We start from the raw sequence: 14,289 nt of genomic DNA on the forward strand, positions 1-14,289 counted from the left end.
GAAGATAAGCTCTTGTGATTGGAGAGAGACTTACACTGAATATTAATTTATTGTACCTTAGTAAGGATATAATACGATATATTTTTTTTAAATCTTTCAATTCCTTATGTATAATGAGCTTTAATATATTCTTGATATAGTTAATTTAGTACCTAATAAATTTAAGCTGTTTCGCCCTATACAGCGCATTATCTCTACTAATAAAAAATCAGTAAAATCAGAAATTACCGTTTGATTGCAAATAATATTCAAAATAAACATGATAATAAAACATAAAATAATTCATTAAAAAAAATTACCCACTCCGAAAACCAAAATTACAACATTATGTTAGGAAATAAAAATAATAGTCATCGTGATGCATATCGGTTAATATATTTACCGAGTTCATTGGATTAAAAATATACAGAGAAAAATCAAACAAGTCTTTCAATGTAAAGTAACGTCATTTGCTGATACGACATCATACATTGGAAGTTTCGATTTGAACGGAAAAATATATTTAGATGATATTTCAAAAAAATTAGCCCGAATTTTCCCGAATAGAAAATTTACGATGCCGAACCATTTTTATACAGAAGTGGGTATATTTGTTAACTTATTTGCTATTTATTTCGGCAACAAAAACATACGCGACTTTTTTTGTTAACATTGCCTATACTAAGACCCAAGACGATAGAACTGTCCAAAAATAACAGAACCAATTTATAAACAGGCGGAATTTATGACTATATCCACAAATTTTCCCAGAGCCATCTGCGTTTTTTCGATCTTAGAAGCGTGTTGAGACTTCTGTGGTGGCGGTCGATCGAGCACGGGAAACTGACGTTATTCATAATAAGAAAAGTAGGGGTGCGTCGCAATGCGGAGTGGAAACCAAGGTCGTATTACAAATAACACTATTATTTATTTATTACACCGATTAGTTCATTCCAACGCTACACAAAGCGGTTCAATACATATAAAAAAAATTATAACAATAATGTTACAACACAGTACAAATCGTCTTGTGCTTAGCATAAAAAAGCACAGAAAATTTAAATGTGAAAACTTCGAAATTTAATTATACTTTAGCCGCCCAGTATTCGTTAAATCGCAACTTGATTTTCTCTAAACCTAGGTAACATTTTACATAGTTGAATTATTTTTATAAAACACCGTTTTTGTATTGCAAGAATAAGTTTTTCTACGAAATAAATATATGATTTTGAAAAGAAAAGAGTTATGGAAAGGTAAAGAGTTAAAAAAAGAGATATATTTTCTAAAAAACAAAAACAAAAAATCCAATACACATGCTTAAAAAAAGCCCTAAGCTCAGCCGATCGCATTCTGAGTTGAACGATTGAGATCTAGGGCTTAATGCTATAATATTTTGAACCTCTATCTATGAAATTTTTCTACCATTATTCATATTGTAGCTAAATAAAATATATTTAACTGCAATATGAAGCTGCATATTTTATTTTTCTTCTTAAACCTCTATCCACACCCAAATGGTGCATAGAGCACCGCATTGGATGGACTCAAAGTTAATTTGATCGTAAATCACACGAAGGCATTAAAATAGAAAGGTAAATATTGTTTCAACCTTGGTTATTGTTTTGATAGTATGTAGTAGTGTGATCATCCATTCCCTATTTTTTTTTTCAGCAATATAAGAGAAAAAATATTCGATACGAATAAAAAAATTGCGAATAAAATGCGATAGCTATGAACGTGGTGTTTGCTGTACATAGTTTTCCATGGAATGATAATTTTTGTTCGATGAATATTATACGTGTTTTAACAATTTAATAAATATACCGGTATGTTACAGATATTTCACTGCATAATAACTGCTGGCAGTGAAAATTAAAGCACTGTTTTTATTATTGTCAAAGGTGTCACGTTATGACCTTAGAGAGTCACGAAGTGTTTACAGTGCAGTACATTATGTGAGAAATCGTAGGTACGGTAATGCACCCCATTACCGTTTATTGGTTTTAGTTTTATATTATTCTTCAGCATAAATCCGAGTTTATGATGAATTGAAAAAAAAATCAAGTTTATCCCAGAGATTCTCCGAATACTTGTTCTGCAAGCTAATGAAAAAATATTTTAAGAAGCGGAGAAGAATATTTATGAAAAGAAAAGTATTCTCTTTCGCCAGAACAAACAGAAAAGTTATAATCTATCTAATCTAATATAACCATTAATAAAAAAGGTGGGTAAAATATATTTATATAAAAAAAACTGTTTAGTTTCCCTTTATTTTGATTATTCATAATTTCGATTGATTAAGCTATTTTCTGCTATCCCTGTTAACACGACTAATCGGCAATAAAAATCCGAGTACCGACTGCTCGCAAAATTGACCGATTATTCGATTTAGCTTATTCTTATTTAGACTATTCTTGACGCATCTCTCTAACTTACATAAAACGTATTGTTTTTTGTAATAAATACCTTTTTATTTAAATACTACTAAAAAGTAAAAATATATTTAAAAAAGGTTTAATTGTGGCGAATTCGTGTGCCTTTCGGTCGACCGACATGACAGTTCGCAAAAAAATTATATAATTACATATGTATTCGATATGGCAGGCGCTCATTTTGAAATATTTGATTATTTCAAATTGAGTGCATTATCTTTGTCACTATTTTACCTTTAGGTTAATTTAAGTTTCTGGTATATATTAAAATGATTTTACATAAGTTATATAGCGCTATTTTCGTAAAATTCTACTTCAAGGGCGCTCAGTGTTACAACCAATCTACAAAGTATCAAGTTATTAGTTTCGAGTTACTCGATTCATGTTACCTAGAAAAATGAATGCACATAGCCAATTGGATTAAAACTTGAAACCATTTGTTCGCTCAAAAGACGTCGGTAATACGATCTGTTACCTTACCCGGTTGTGTTATTTCGCTGTGGGCACGCACATTACCGCCAATATTGCACAGGACAATTATTTTCATTGCGGCACAGATGCTGTCGCCGCAGTCAATGTCACGGGCAAGAGTCGTGATCTGCGGATATCACTTACAAGCACAGTCGAGGGAACAATTAAACTCTGCTCCACTAAGTGTGAACGGCTGTAACAGTACAGTAGTGGGAATTACAGTTCTCATATATTGTGAATCCGAACACGAGTGCTTGTAGGAATAAAGCATATTGTCGTATTGATCATTTTTTTGAGGAAGAGTGAATAGCGCTGTGTTGATAGTTCAAGTAGTTTCGGCTTACTTACAAGTATAAAGCAAATAATACAGGTTTATTTTTATACAACTCAAATAAAACCCAGTCGCTATTTAACATAAAAATTCAATTATCTTGGTGTAGGCATTGTGGCCTGTTTTTAAGAGGGATTAGCCTCCTGCGATGTTGATTCCCAGTTGTCAATCCATCTCTTTGATGGTCTGCCCGGGAGTCATCTACCTTGGGGTTGGCCGTGCAATGCAATGTGGGGGAGTCTGTATGGTTCCATTCTTCTTATATGCGTATTTCATTGTCTTCTTCGTTGCCTTCCCCACCTAATGACATCTACGATCTCGCATATTTCTCTTATCCTGTAGACTCTTGCCAGATATGCTCCTTAGAGTCTTCATTTGTGACACTCTTAGCGCGTTTTTTTGTTACTGCGGTGTCCGCTCTGCATTCGATCCCATATACAGTATCATGTTGAGTCGCACACAAGTTTTATTAATATATTTTAATTTTGCCACGGTTTTTCCACATAGAATTTTTCAGGTATTCTGAGATGAGTACACCTTTTGTAATTAATTAATTAAATTTTGGAGAAGATGAACAAAAATACTATCACATTTATTTTTTAAAGCAACACGGTCGAAGTCTTAAAAATTGGTATTTAACTAATAACAAATTTGGTGCCTACATTTAACTAGCACGATTTCAAATATACTTGGCGACTAGCCCTCACATCTGCCTGACTGCTGTAAAACTATCATCAGAGTATTGGCGGTTTACTGTGATTTTGTAAAAAAATGAACTTTGCAACGAATAGAGAGAATATTAACCGGTTCCTCGCCCCCTGTATCCTACCCTTATATACTTAAAAATCATTATTTTTTCCTAATAAGTGACGTCCCGCAGGACTCATTAAAATCACTTTTAATTCCTTAAATTTTACGAAATTATTATAAATAATTTGTGACAGTACTTACCTAATTGAGATAACTGTTCTAACATATTGTCTATGGTCTGCCTGCTCAAAATATTCTATTATATCTTCCTATTTTATTTTTTATCAATATTATATATTTTGTTCGCCTCCGTAGTGTAATGGTCAGCATGCTCGCCTACCGTTCTGGAGGTCCCGGGTTCGATTCCCAGGGGATTCAATAAATATAAGTGATTTTTTCATTCTAATATTTATTCAATATTACACTGGACTGGTACCTGAAGTGGAAGGCTGATCACCTTTTCTTCATGTGTAATCGATCGAGATAACACTGCGTTTATATGAAGCAGTGCCCTATGCACCATTGGGGTGAGGTAAGGGATTTATTATTATTATTATATGGAAACAATGGTACTAATCTCGTGGTCATTTTTTGTCGTCAGGTTAAAAATTAATCCTTAAGATTGTTAAAACAATTGGTGAATATTTATACAAACAATTATTTTGTTATAAGGGATGAACATTACATATCATTTATCATTAAAAAGATTTTAATTGGTTTTATATTTATTTCATTCGTATTTAATATTAATGTTTTGCATTTTTATTAAATACCGACAGGGTTGATTACATAATGCATATTAGATTTCTAACTGCTGAGGTAGGTTAGTGATTTCAAGTGCTACATAAAATCTGATAATATTTACACGAATAAGCTTTTAATATAACTTGTAAATTCAACTTATAAAATAATAAATAAAAAAACTACTTAACACGAGTGTTTCTGTCATCAATATTATGATATACTTTATAATGTATAAGATCAATTAATCAACACATTTGATAAAATACACGTGTTATGTCTTTGATATTTTAAATAAAAAATGTGCTTATCAAAACAATAAAATATTAGAATACCGCTAATCTAAAAGCTGTGTATTTGTTTAATCAAAAACAAAAGGAATTATCGATGTTTTATTGGAGATAATAAATTGTAGATTAGGAAATTAAAAATGAGATATTTTCATTTGATCATACTTAATATAAAATGTAAATCCCCGCTGATGATAACAGTATGGTAGTAAGAAATAATATTGCTAATTACCAGCATGTTTAATTTTATCATTAATTGATTCGGCAGTCACTTTGTGGTAAAACCTATCCAGTTTTAATTAAAATTTTACTTAGTAAATACCGCTATTTCTTAAAATCAAATAAATTTAATAAAATCAAATAATTTTTATCAAATAATAAAAAATGGTGTTCTGTATTTATCTTTGCATTTTACGGCTTAATGAGAAGGTACGTAGTACGCAGGTACCTTATTTTGTAGGGTAGATAGGTAGGTACTGACACCAGTATTATTATTTATACACTTATGTTGCTAATTTTTATTGCAACATTTGGGACCCAAATTTTCATTAAAACCTATCAAAGCAATCTCTGAAAAAGACAAGGTATTTGTCGTAACCGGTTGGAAATTTAGTAAAAAAATGGTTAAAAACAAATTTAGCGTTTTATTTATTCTTTTAAAATTTACTGTACGTTTTTATTTTACAATCTGTTAGTTATTTTACTTAAAAAGTTTATAATTATAAAATAATAGACTTTAAAAGTTTAAAAGACATTTATATTGCAGTTTACTTGTTGTTTTATTTGGATTAAAACATCTTAATTTATTTTTTATACACAAATTTATAAGGGTCAAATTATAACGAGTAATACAAATTTCATTCCGCTAGCAAAAAATAAGATAAACAAAGTAGGTACTGATAACTGATTTACAAAAATATAAAATTATAGGAAATAGATTATAATGATTAGAAAAATATCATCATACGATAAATTTAATTTTCACTATGACTCACTTGAACACAATAAAATAATTTATTAAATCAATTAAACATTGATTTAAAAAGGGTTTTTTAACAAACAAGGTGTATCTTTGCAATTATAATCAAATCTCAATAATGTTAATACACGCACGACGATTAAAAATAATTATTATATGTACAAATAAATATATATAATAATAAATATTTCATCGATTGATTTATTTGAGTGTTAAATTAAGTCATATTTAAAAATAATAAAAAAAACTTTATCCCTCATTGACCTCATCCTAATTTGAAGAGGCCATCGCTAACTTGTCAGTCTATACGTGTAAGTGAAAAGGAACAGTGCGTTCGCATTTGTACATAATATTTCAACAAAGGATTTAAATCCAATATCTATGTTCATTATTTTAACATAAAGATAAATTATGTTTATCAATATGAAATTATAATAGGTAGGTACATACAAACAGTAGTGATAAAAAGGTAAGCAAACTTACACATTATTTGATCCATGTGCGTATAAGTAATGTTTTAAAAAATACAATTGTATTTCAAACCAACATAACGAAAAATATCGATTCTGATAAATTACAATGGCACAACACTAATTCCACATCAACAATTAAATAATTTTAAAAACCACTTCACACGTTTGAAAATATTCCGTCGCTATGAATATTCAAATTCGGAATTAAAAATATTACGCGGCTTTTGACAGCACGTTCGGAATTCCACGCGGCCAGCGCTAAATGACAAATTGACGATGTGCGGGGGGAAGTGGGAGTGGGTGAATCCGCGCAGGTGCGATCGGGCGGGAACCGCTTCCAACACTGAAGGGCCTGTGCTCGCACCAAACTACAATCATAGATAAGCGGCGTCCGTAGTCGACGCAAATTAGATAAACAAAACGTAACATTTAATCAACGTGTGATTCCAACACTGGGTTGACTTACCGTCACTCTTATAACGATTATAACATTTTTATTATACGCCTATATACTGAATAATTTACTTAAAGGGCTTCATAGATCACTAGATAACGCATTATCACGCGCGACAGTTGAAGCCCATTTGATGGAGTTGTAAACATCAAGTGTTTATCACTTGAACAGTGGCTTTGTTTATAATACAAATAATGAAACGGTGATAAAAATAAGTACAAGCTTAACGTACAAAGCATAGGTACATATCTGGATAATTATAATGAGATGATACAAAGCTTAAAAGTATGTGTGTAATAATTGCATGATGATAAGTACATATTTATCAACATTTGTGCAAGATGATAATGCTTGATTAAAATGTCGGATAAAACGAAATTAATAAAATGTACATAACAAAAATATTTAAATGTTCGTGTGCTAGGAAGATGAGAAATAAGTAATGGCCACAAATGAATATGATTAAATTAGTATACACTATATTTAAAAATATACATTTACTACTGTGTACTATGTTTAATGATTATTTGTTACACATTGGTTATTTTAACTAACATAAAATATTACATATTTCTATTTCATAGAAGTGACTTTTATTTGATAGATCTTTGAAGAGTCTAATGTTTTATATCAATTTTTATATTTGATTTTAATGTTTTATATTTTAAAAATGGAAAATTAAATATTGTAGGGTATTGCAACCTCGATTTTTTCCCCGTAAACGTATCCTACCTATCTACGACAACTGTCGTGGTGTAGTTAGGTAGACGCACGATTGTATTACGTCGTGGGTTCGAATCCCGCCAATTTCAACATAAATTGAAGATAGATTTATTTACACTTAGCCTGGGTGTTTATGGTGTATTTTTCACATCGACCTTTCCTAACTTTACTATCCTACCCACAGACAAGCTTCTAAAAGCTTTGAAGGGTTATTCCTCCAAATAAATTGTAAAACCTGACCAGTATATCGCTCACTCCTTTCAAGAACGTCATAAATCAAACTGATAAATCACTTGATTTTTCAGAAGAACGTTTTTAAAGTTAAAAAATATAATACAATTTATTAAAAATAAATATCAAGCCATTTATTAAACTTTATACTGTGCAACAGATCTTTTTAGGTAAAACCTGAAGGTTTTTTCTCCATTTAATTTTTTTAGTAAGTATATTTAAAAAAATAGTTAAACAATACCTTTTCTTCAAAATGCAAAAACAACACTTTCTGCCGTGTACCGGGTAAATATTAAGTTAAAAATATGCCTCTTTTGCTGAGATATAGTACATTTTCAGGGCATTCCGAAAACATAAGAACTGAAAATTGTCGATTTTTGATTTACGACGTTCTTGAAAGGAGTGCGCTATATGTTAAAACCACATTAATTCAGAAAATACGCGTTTTAATGAAAACCAAAGGTATGTAATTCTCGTGATACAAAAAAATCCACGCGTGACCGGAAGTTTTTATCCATAAAAAATTACCCAGATGCCTACATCTACTTTCACGTATTTTTGTTGTTGTCGAAAATAATGTGCTTGGCCTTTTCGTGATTAGTCGAAACTAATGCGAAAAGCACCGCACTATGCCACGACTTTTTTTCCGATCTTTCACTATTAGCTTATCACCCATTACACTACCTACCGCAGAGTAACGAAAATGTACGTGAATATAATTGAATAAATGCCGAATTTTGTACCATATGGCATTAATACAAAAATCAAACATAAAGGTGATAATTTACTAACATATATCGTTCGAACCAAAATTTTACAAACGTTTTCCTGTGGCCTCTAAAAAATCATTTTAAATCCAGTTGGTGAATTATAACGTCAAAATGTTATTTGGAAAAACTTTATTATATGGTCAACATGTTATAAGGAAAACATGGTGTATGGAAAAACCTCATTGTATGCATTCAAATTCAGGACATTTTTTTTCTTCTTATTTTTATATTATTTATTGATTCGGCATTAACTTTGTGGAATGAAAGCTTGATTATTTAAAAAAAAAGTTCAGTTTTTTCCATTAGACACGGCTAGTTTAAAAAACTACAGATGTTTTCATCTACGGGTGAATAGTAAAACTAACGGGCAAAAAAATTATTCAGGCAATTATAACTATTCACCTGTAGAAGAAAATATCCGTAGTTTTCGAAACTAGTCGTGTGTAATGAAATAAAACTTATTCAGTGATATTACACAACTGTTTAATTTTTTTAAGCGATAAGTATTCTTTCTGTTCATAAAGTTATTTGTATTCTTTATATCTGCTATTGACATGCGTCATGCATTTATTAATCATTACGTTATTGTTGAAATATTAATGTATCCATTACATTAGGAATTCAAATACGAGTATATTTAACTAAAATATCAAGCTTATCCTCCCTTCGCTTCCCTCAAACCATTTATTATGAACCCAGATTCGGGACTCGGTACTCATATTTAAAAAAATCCTGGCTTATAAGCAACAAAGTTGGAGTTTAAATAACTAAAAATTAATGGTTTTCTATTAAGTTACCATTATATTTCTAGTAACATTAGTACGAAAGGTGTGACTACCAGATATTAAGTGTTGCTTCAGGGTATAATCAAGGAGTAATGATTTCAATACAGTTATGATATACTAATTTCGATTAAATAGATACATTAGTTCTTGTGCACTCTGCAACACCCATCTGACGTAAGGAAGGAGGCGAATACATAACAGGTATGATGTAAACGAGAAATTACAAATTATAGTCGAGGTAAAAACAATGACAGACGAGACCTTGTGGAGCAATCATTTTGCATGATGTGGCAATTAATGATAACCGTGTTTATAATTATGTCAAATTACTCATTAACTGGAGTAGAATCAACGGCACTATTATATTTTACATTTTGTATTTATGCTAAGCCTCTTACTAACTTCACAATTTTTTTGGGTACCGTAGAACGAGGCTACTTGAACTTTGATGTATTACTTGAATCCAGTACAAAAAAATAAATAAATCTGTATTTGGTCTACAATAATGAACGTATCGATATGATTCATTGTTTCCCTGACAAGTGACACTTATTGTCACGATACTTCGATGGATACCACGATCTAAACATTTTTTTTTGTACTGGGCTTAAGTAACACATCAAAGTTCAAGTAACCCCGTTCTACGGTGCCAATTTGAAAGCTATAGTCCCGCAGAAACATGGAGAAAATTTCGATTTGTTTTTGTATGTGAACTAAACTAAATAGAATAATTATCAATTTCATGAACTTATTATAGTTGAAAGTATTACTGTAAACTTGGGTTTTAAATAAAGCGATTAAAAAAATCTTTCTATTTTTTTTATCATATTAACCAAACGAAACACACGTTTTACCACTTTTTTTCTTGTTTTTTTTTTTTAATTTTATTATACCCTCCTTTAAGTCTTGTATATTTAATACAATTATTCTGTTTTTACTGTGCTACTTTGAGGGTGTACGAAGTATACCTCTTTATTAGTATTTTGTATAACAATTTATTTGTATTTTTACTATATTATTGTCACGATCAAGTATGCCAAATACTTGAAAGTGGTCAGGTTAGGAGTCGAAACAATTGTCGGGTATGTATCAGGAGATGCATGAACGTGGAAGAGGCGAAGAATGTTTGCAAGGACAGAGTGGTGTGGCGTTCTATTCTCTCTGCCTACCCCTGCGGGGAAGCGGCGTGATAGTGAGTTAGTTTAATGTCATATTTGCTACTTAATGTACTGTATATTTTCTATATACGTATTATTATTCTATGCATATTGCATCAACCTTAATTTTTAACCTATATTTTTCCTACATATTTTTTGTTATTTATTATGTTTGTATAAACCTTACATAATACTATCTTTAATTTTTAAAACATAATATTTTTTCGAAATTTTCTATTTAATTTCACAGGTAAAATATGTATTTAAAGATAGTAAAAAATCAAATTAAATTTAATAAAAAATATTTGCCAATATAATATAATGAACAACCACTGCGAAAATTACAACAAATAAATTCAATATAAATTTTAAAAGTACGGGGCAATTAGACTTGTTCATACTAATAAAGGAATAAAAAGCGTGTAAAAAAACTGCAAGTAGAAAATGAACGATATCACAGTAAAACATTAACCACTAGAAGTCCGAGTAGATGACCAATATTGACCAGAAGGGCCAGCCTATGTATACCTGCGATTATGTATTAATTACATTACCAATATGAAAAGGTTAGATTTTAGCGCGAGATAATAATATATTCTAATGGCCATACAAGACATTAAAGTGTTTAAAAAATCCACGCCTCTGTGTGATCTTTAAATTAAAATAATATTACCACAGTAACCATTAACTCTGAGCAGATGATGGCGATGTCGACACAACGCAACATGAAAGATGATTATCTGGTAAAGAAGTATTAATTATTGCGTGACGGAATGATATAATGTCGGACATAGGAATTAACAGAAGGGAACACAAATAGAACTAAGATTATATGTTTAGAAATTATTATTATAGTAGCAGTAAGCAGTTTTTAGGTGACCCGGTGTATTGTCGAGTGTTACTAGGAACATACGATAAGGGAGATAAAAACACCAGTTCAGAATTCGAAGAGTTGTACAGAGATTCGGTAGGAAGCGAAAAGGTGAAGGTAGGTAACGAATGAAATCTTTTTTTAAACTTTATTTATTAAATGTTAAAATCAAACACTGATTTTAAGAGTCTACTAAATTGTATTTTATTGTTTATAACAGGTAAACATAAAATTTGTGATAACTGTTTCACCGTGTTATGGCATTTTCAAACTAATGTCTTTTTAACAATAAAATACAATTTAGTAGACTAAAAATCAATGTTTGATTTTAACATTTAACATATAAATTAAAATGGATTTAAACAAATAAAACGCCAAATATATAAATAAATGAATCCAATCTTGATGAGCTTGACTAGGTGTAATGACCGACGGGAAAGTTTTGAATAGAATTTTAAATGAAAGCTTGTAAAAGTAATAACAGTTTTACACACATGTTCAAACCCTTATCCGCACCCCAATGGTGCATAAGGCACTGCATCACATAAACGCAGTGTTATATTGATCGTTAACACATGAAGTATTGGTGATCAGCCCTCCGCCTCAGGTACTAGTCGAGGATAATATTGAATAAATATTAGAGTGAAAAAATCACTTATATTTTTTACACACATTACAAGTCATATTCCAATGCCACATATACCCGTATATATTAATACGAGATTTCTTAATTATTAATAAATAACACAATGTCCACCTATTCCTAGACCTAATTTCTGACGTAGGTACTGAAAAGTAAAATTGAGTACCTACATATTTTCATCGTAAAGAGAACATAATGATTCGTGAGATATTTCGCCAACAGTTATATTGTATATCCGATACTTTTTTCTTGGGTTTGTGTATCATATCGTGGGTATACTGGCAAAAAACGTTAACTCTAAAATCCCTATTTTTTATACTCTCAGTTATTTAAAGATTATAGCCTGAATAAAATACCCGCATTGAAACCTACAGTTGAATTTACTTTTAAAACCACATACATATATATTTTCAAACTACTTAGTGTAATTTGCCAGTTTTGCATTTTTGGACTAGTGTTTGAAGTAGAATCTACTTGGTCCAAAAATGCAAAAATAGTCCCTTACTGTGTTTTAAGTTTGGACAGCTGTACACCTACAATATATAAAATGGAATGTTGTTTTAAGAATATCAAAACGTGAAGTCGCATGATAAACGGTACGTTTCCATATAAAAAGGGATTTGCTTTTAGCAAACGGGGTTATGTTAAGTTATAAGTGGTGTAAAGTTATAAAAGGGTTCTTGATAACAAAATGTGGGGCCTGTCCTTTAAATGACCGAGTTCGTGAGATCAATTCTTGGATGGAACTTCTGATGCGGTTTCAGGTCAAAGAGCCTGAGACGAGGTGTTGCTAAACGAAGAGAGTGCCGTGACCTTTTCGCAATAACACCATACATACTAAATATCTTATAAATAAATAAATTACATATGTGGTCAATGCTATATATCTTGTTTTCATATATAAATCATAAAATGTTAGAATAAAATCGGTGATTTAAAAAATCTGACTAACTCTAGATTACTAAACTATCCTACGAATGGCGTTGTTACTTAACATTCCTAAAAAATACGACAGAGAAATAAAACGAGAACAAATAAGATAATCAAAAACATTTATTATTTTGGCATCAAAAGTAACATTCTTTGAGTTTAAGAGGTTACGTAATAATGAAAAAAAAAGGGAAATACATTAGGAAAGTACAGTGAAGCTGGGGGCGCGGGAACGACGCGAACATTGTTTTTTCCTGGAATCGTCATTTTGCCGACGTATTTTTTATGATAGTTTAGTATTCCAGGGTTAAACAAGAAAAATACCATTTAATTGGTACGAAAAAAAAGTCAAACAAATATCTTCAAAGTGTATAATTTAAGATGGCGAATAACGCAAGGGGTAAGTTAGAGTTACGATATTCTGGATTTGGATTATTAATGATTCTCTCCTAAGAGGAATAAAGTAAAAGTAAGTAGAAAAAAGTAGAATTATATCAGCCAACCGATTAAATCTGAAATAGCGGTATTTACTTAGTAAAACTTAGATTAAAAATGGAAAGATTTTGCCACATAGTGACTGCCGAATTAATTTATGAAACTATTATATCTTACCTATGACATTTTTGTATTTAGGGCAGCTCCCAAGTTGCGAGCCCAGAGGGCTCCCTGATGGTTTAATGGAGTTCAACTGAAAGCCGGTCCAACTGCCTGCAACAAAAAATAAATAATAAAATTATTACAAATCACATATTTTTTTAAATCAATAGTGACACGTATTTCGATGCATCCACATAATTTTCAAACACCTAAGTGTGTGAGGCTATGTCTAAAGTTTAGAATTGTGTCCCTAGGATGCTGAAGGATGAAGAGGGGTAGGAGTTGTTATTTTTATTTTTTTTAAATTATTTTTTTGTCTAAGAAGTAACATAAAACGTGATTTTTTCGTCCAAAACTAGTTTTTAGATCTTTTTACGACACGACGCCTGACTTTATTTTTAGTTGCTCCAGATAGCTTCTACTTGGTCTTCCTTCTGCTCTTTTCCCATTGTTGTATGTAGTTCCTCTATTATTGTTTTAGTGAAGTCGTAATGCAGCAGGATGTGCTATCATATTACCTATTTTGTTTTGTATTATTTGAAATGTTCTTTATCTTCTCTTTTTATAACCTCTTTGTTTATGACTCTTTCCTCAATCATTCTCTATCCTTAGTCACCACTTGGGTTTCGTTATCGTATAATGTAAACTTTTATCGCTATTCGACAAATCCGTTTACTTAGAT

At 30.8% G+C, this 14,289-nt stretch overlaps 1 protein-coding gene across 6 annotated transcripts in view; it reads right to left on the reverse strand.

Annotated features, from left to right (window-relative positions):
- The window catches only part of Prosap (SH3 and multiple ankyrin repeat domains prosap), a 172,164-nt gene that overhangs the window by 53,679 nt on the left and 104,196 nt on the right, over positions 1-14,289 (reverse strand). For 4 of the 6 annotated variants that reach the window (XM_088270091.1, XM_088270094.1, XM_088270093.1 and 1 more), the window contains exon 3: positions 13,623-13,718. The gene's annotated coding sequence lies outside the window, so the exon portion shown is untranslated. Of the gene's footprint in view, positions 1-6,456; positions 6,792-13,622; positions 13,719-14,289 lie in introns of those variants that run through there. The other 2 variants (XM_088270092.1, XM_088270090.1) reach the window with 1 other exon arrangement.

This window comes from Brachycentrus maculatus, unplaced genomic scaffold (assembly GCF_059751285.1).
Source record: "Brachycentrus maculatus isolate JH-2025_06_01 unplaced genomic scaffold, ASM5975128v1 h1tg000370l, whole genome shotgun sequence".
NCBI classification, from domain to species: Eukaryota; Metazoa; Arthropoda; class Insecta; order Trichoptera; family Brachycentridae; genus Brachycentrus; species Brachycentrus maculatus.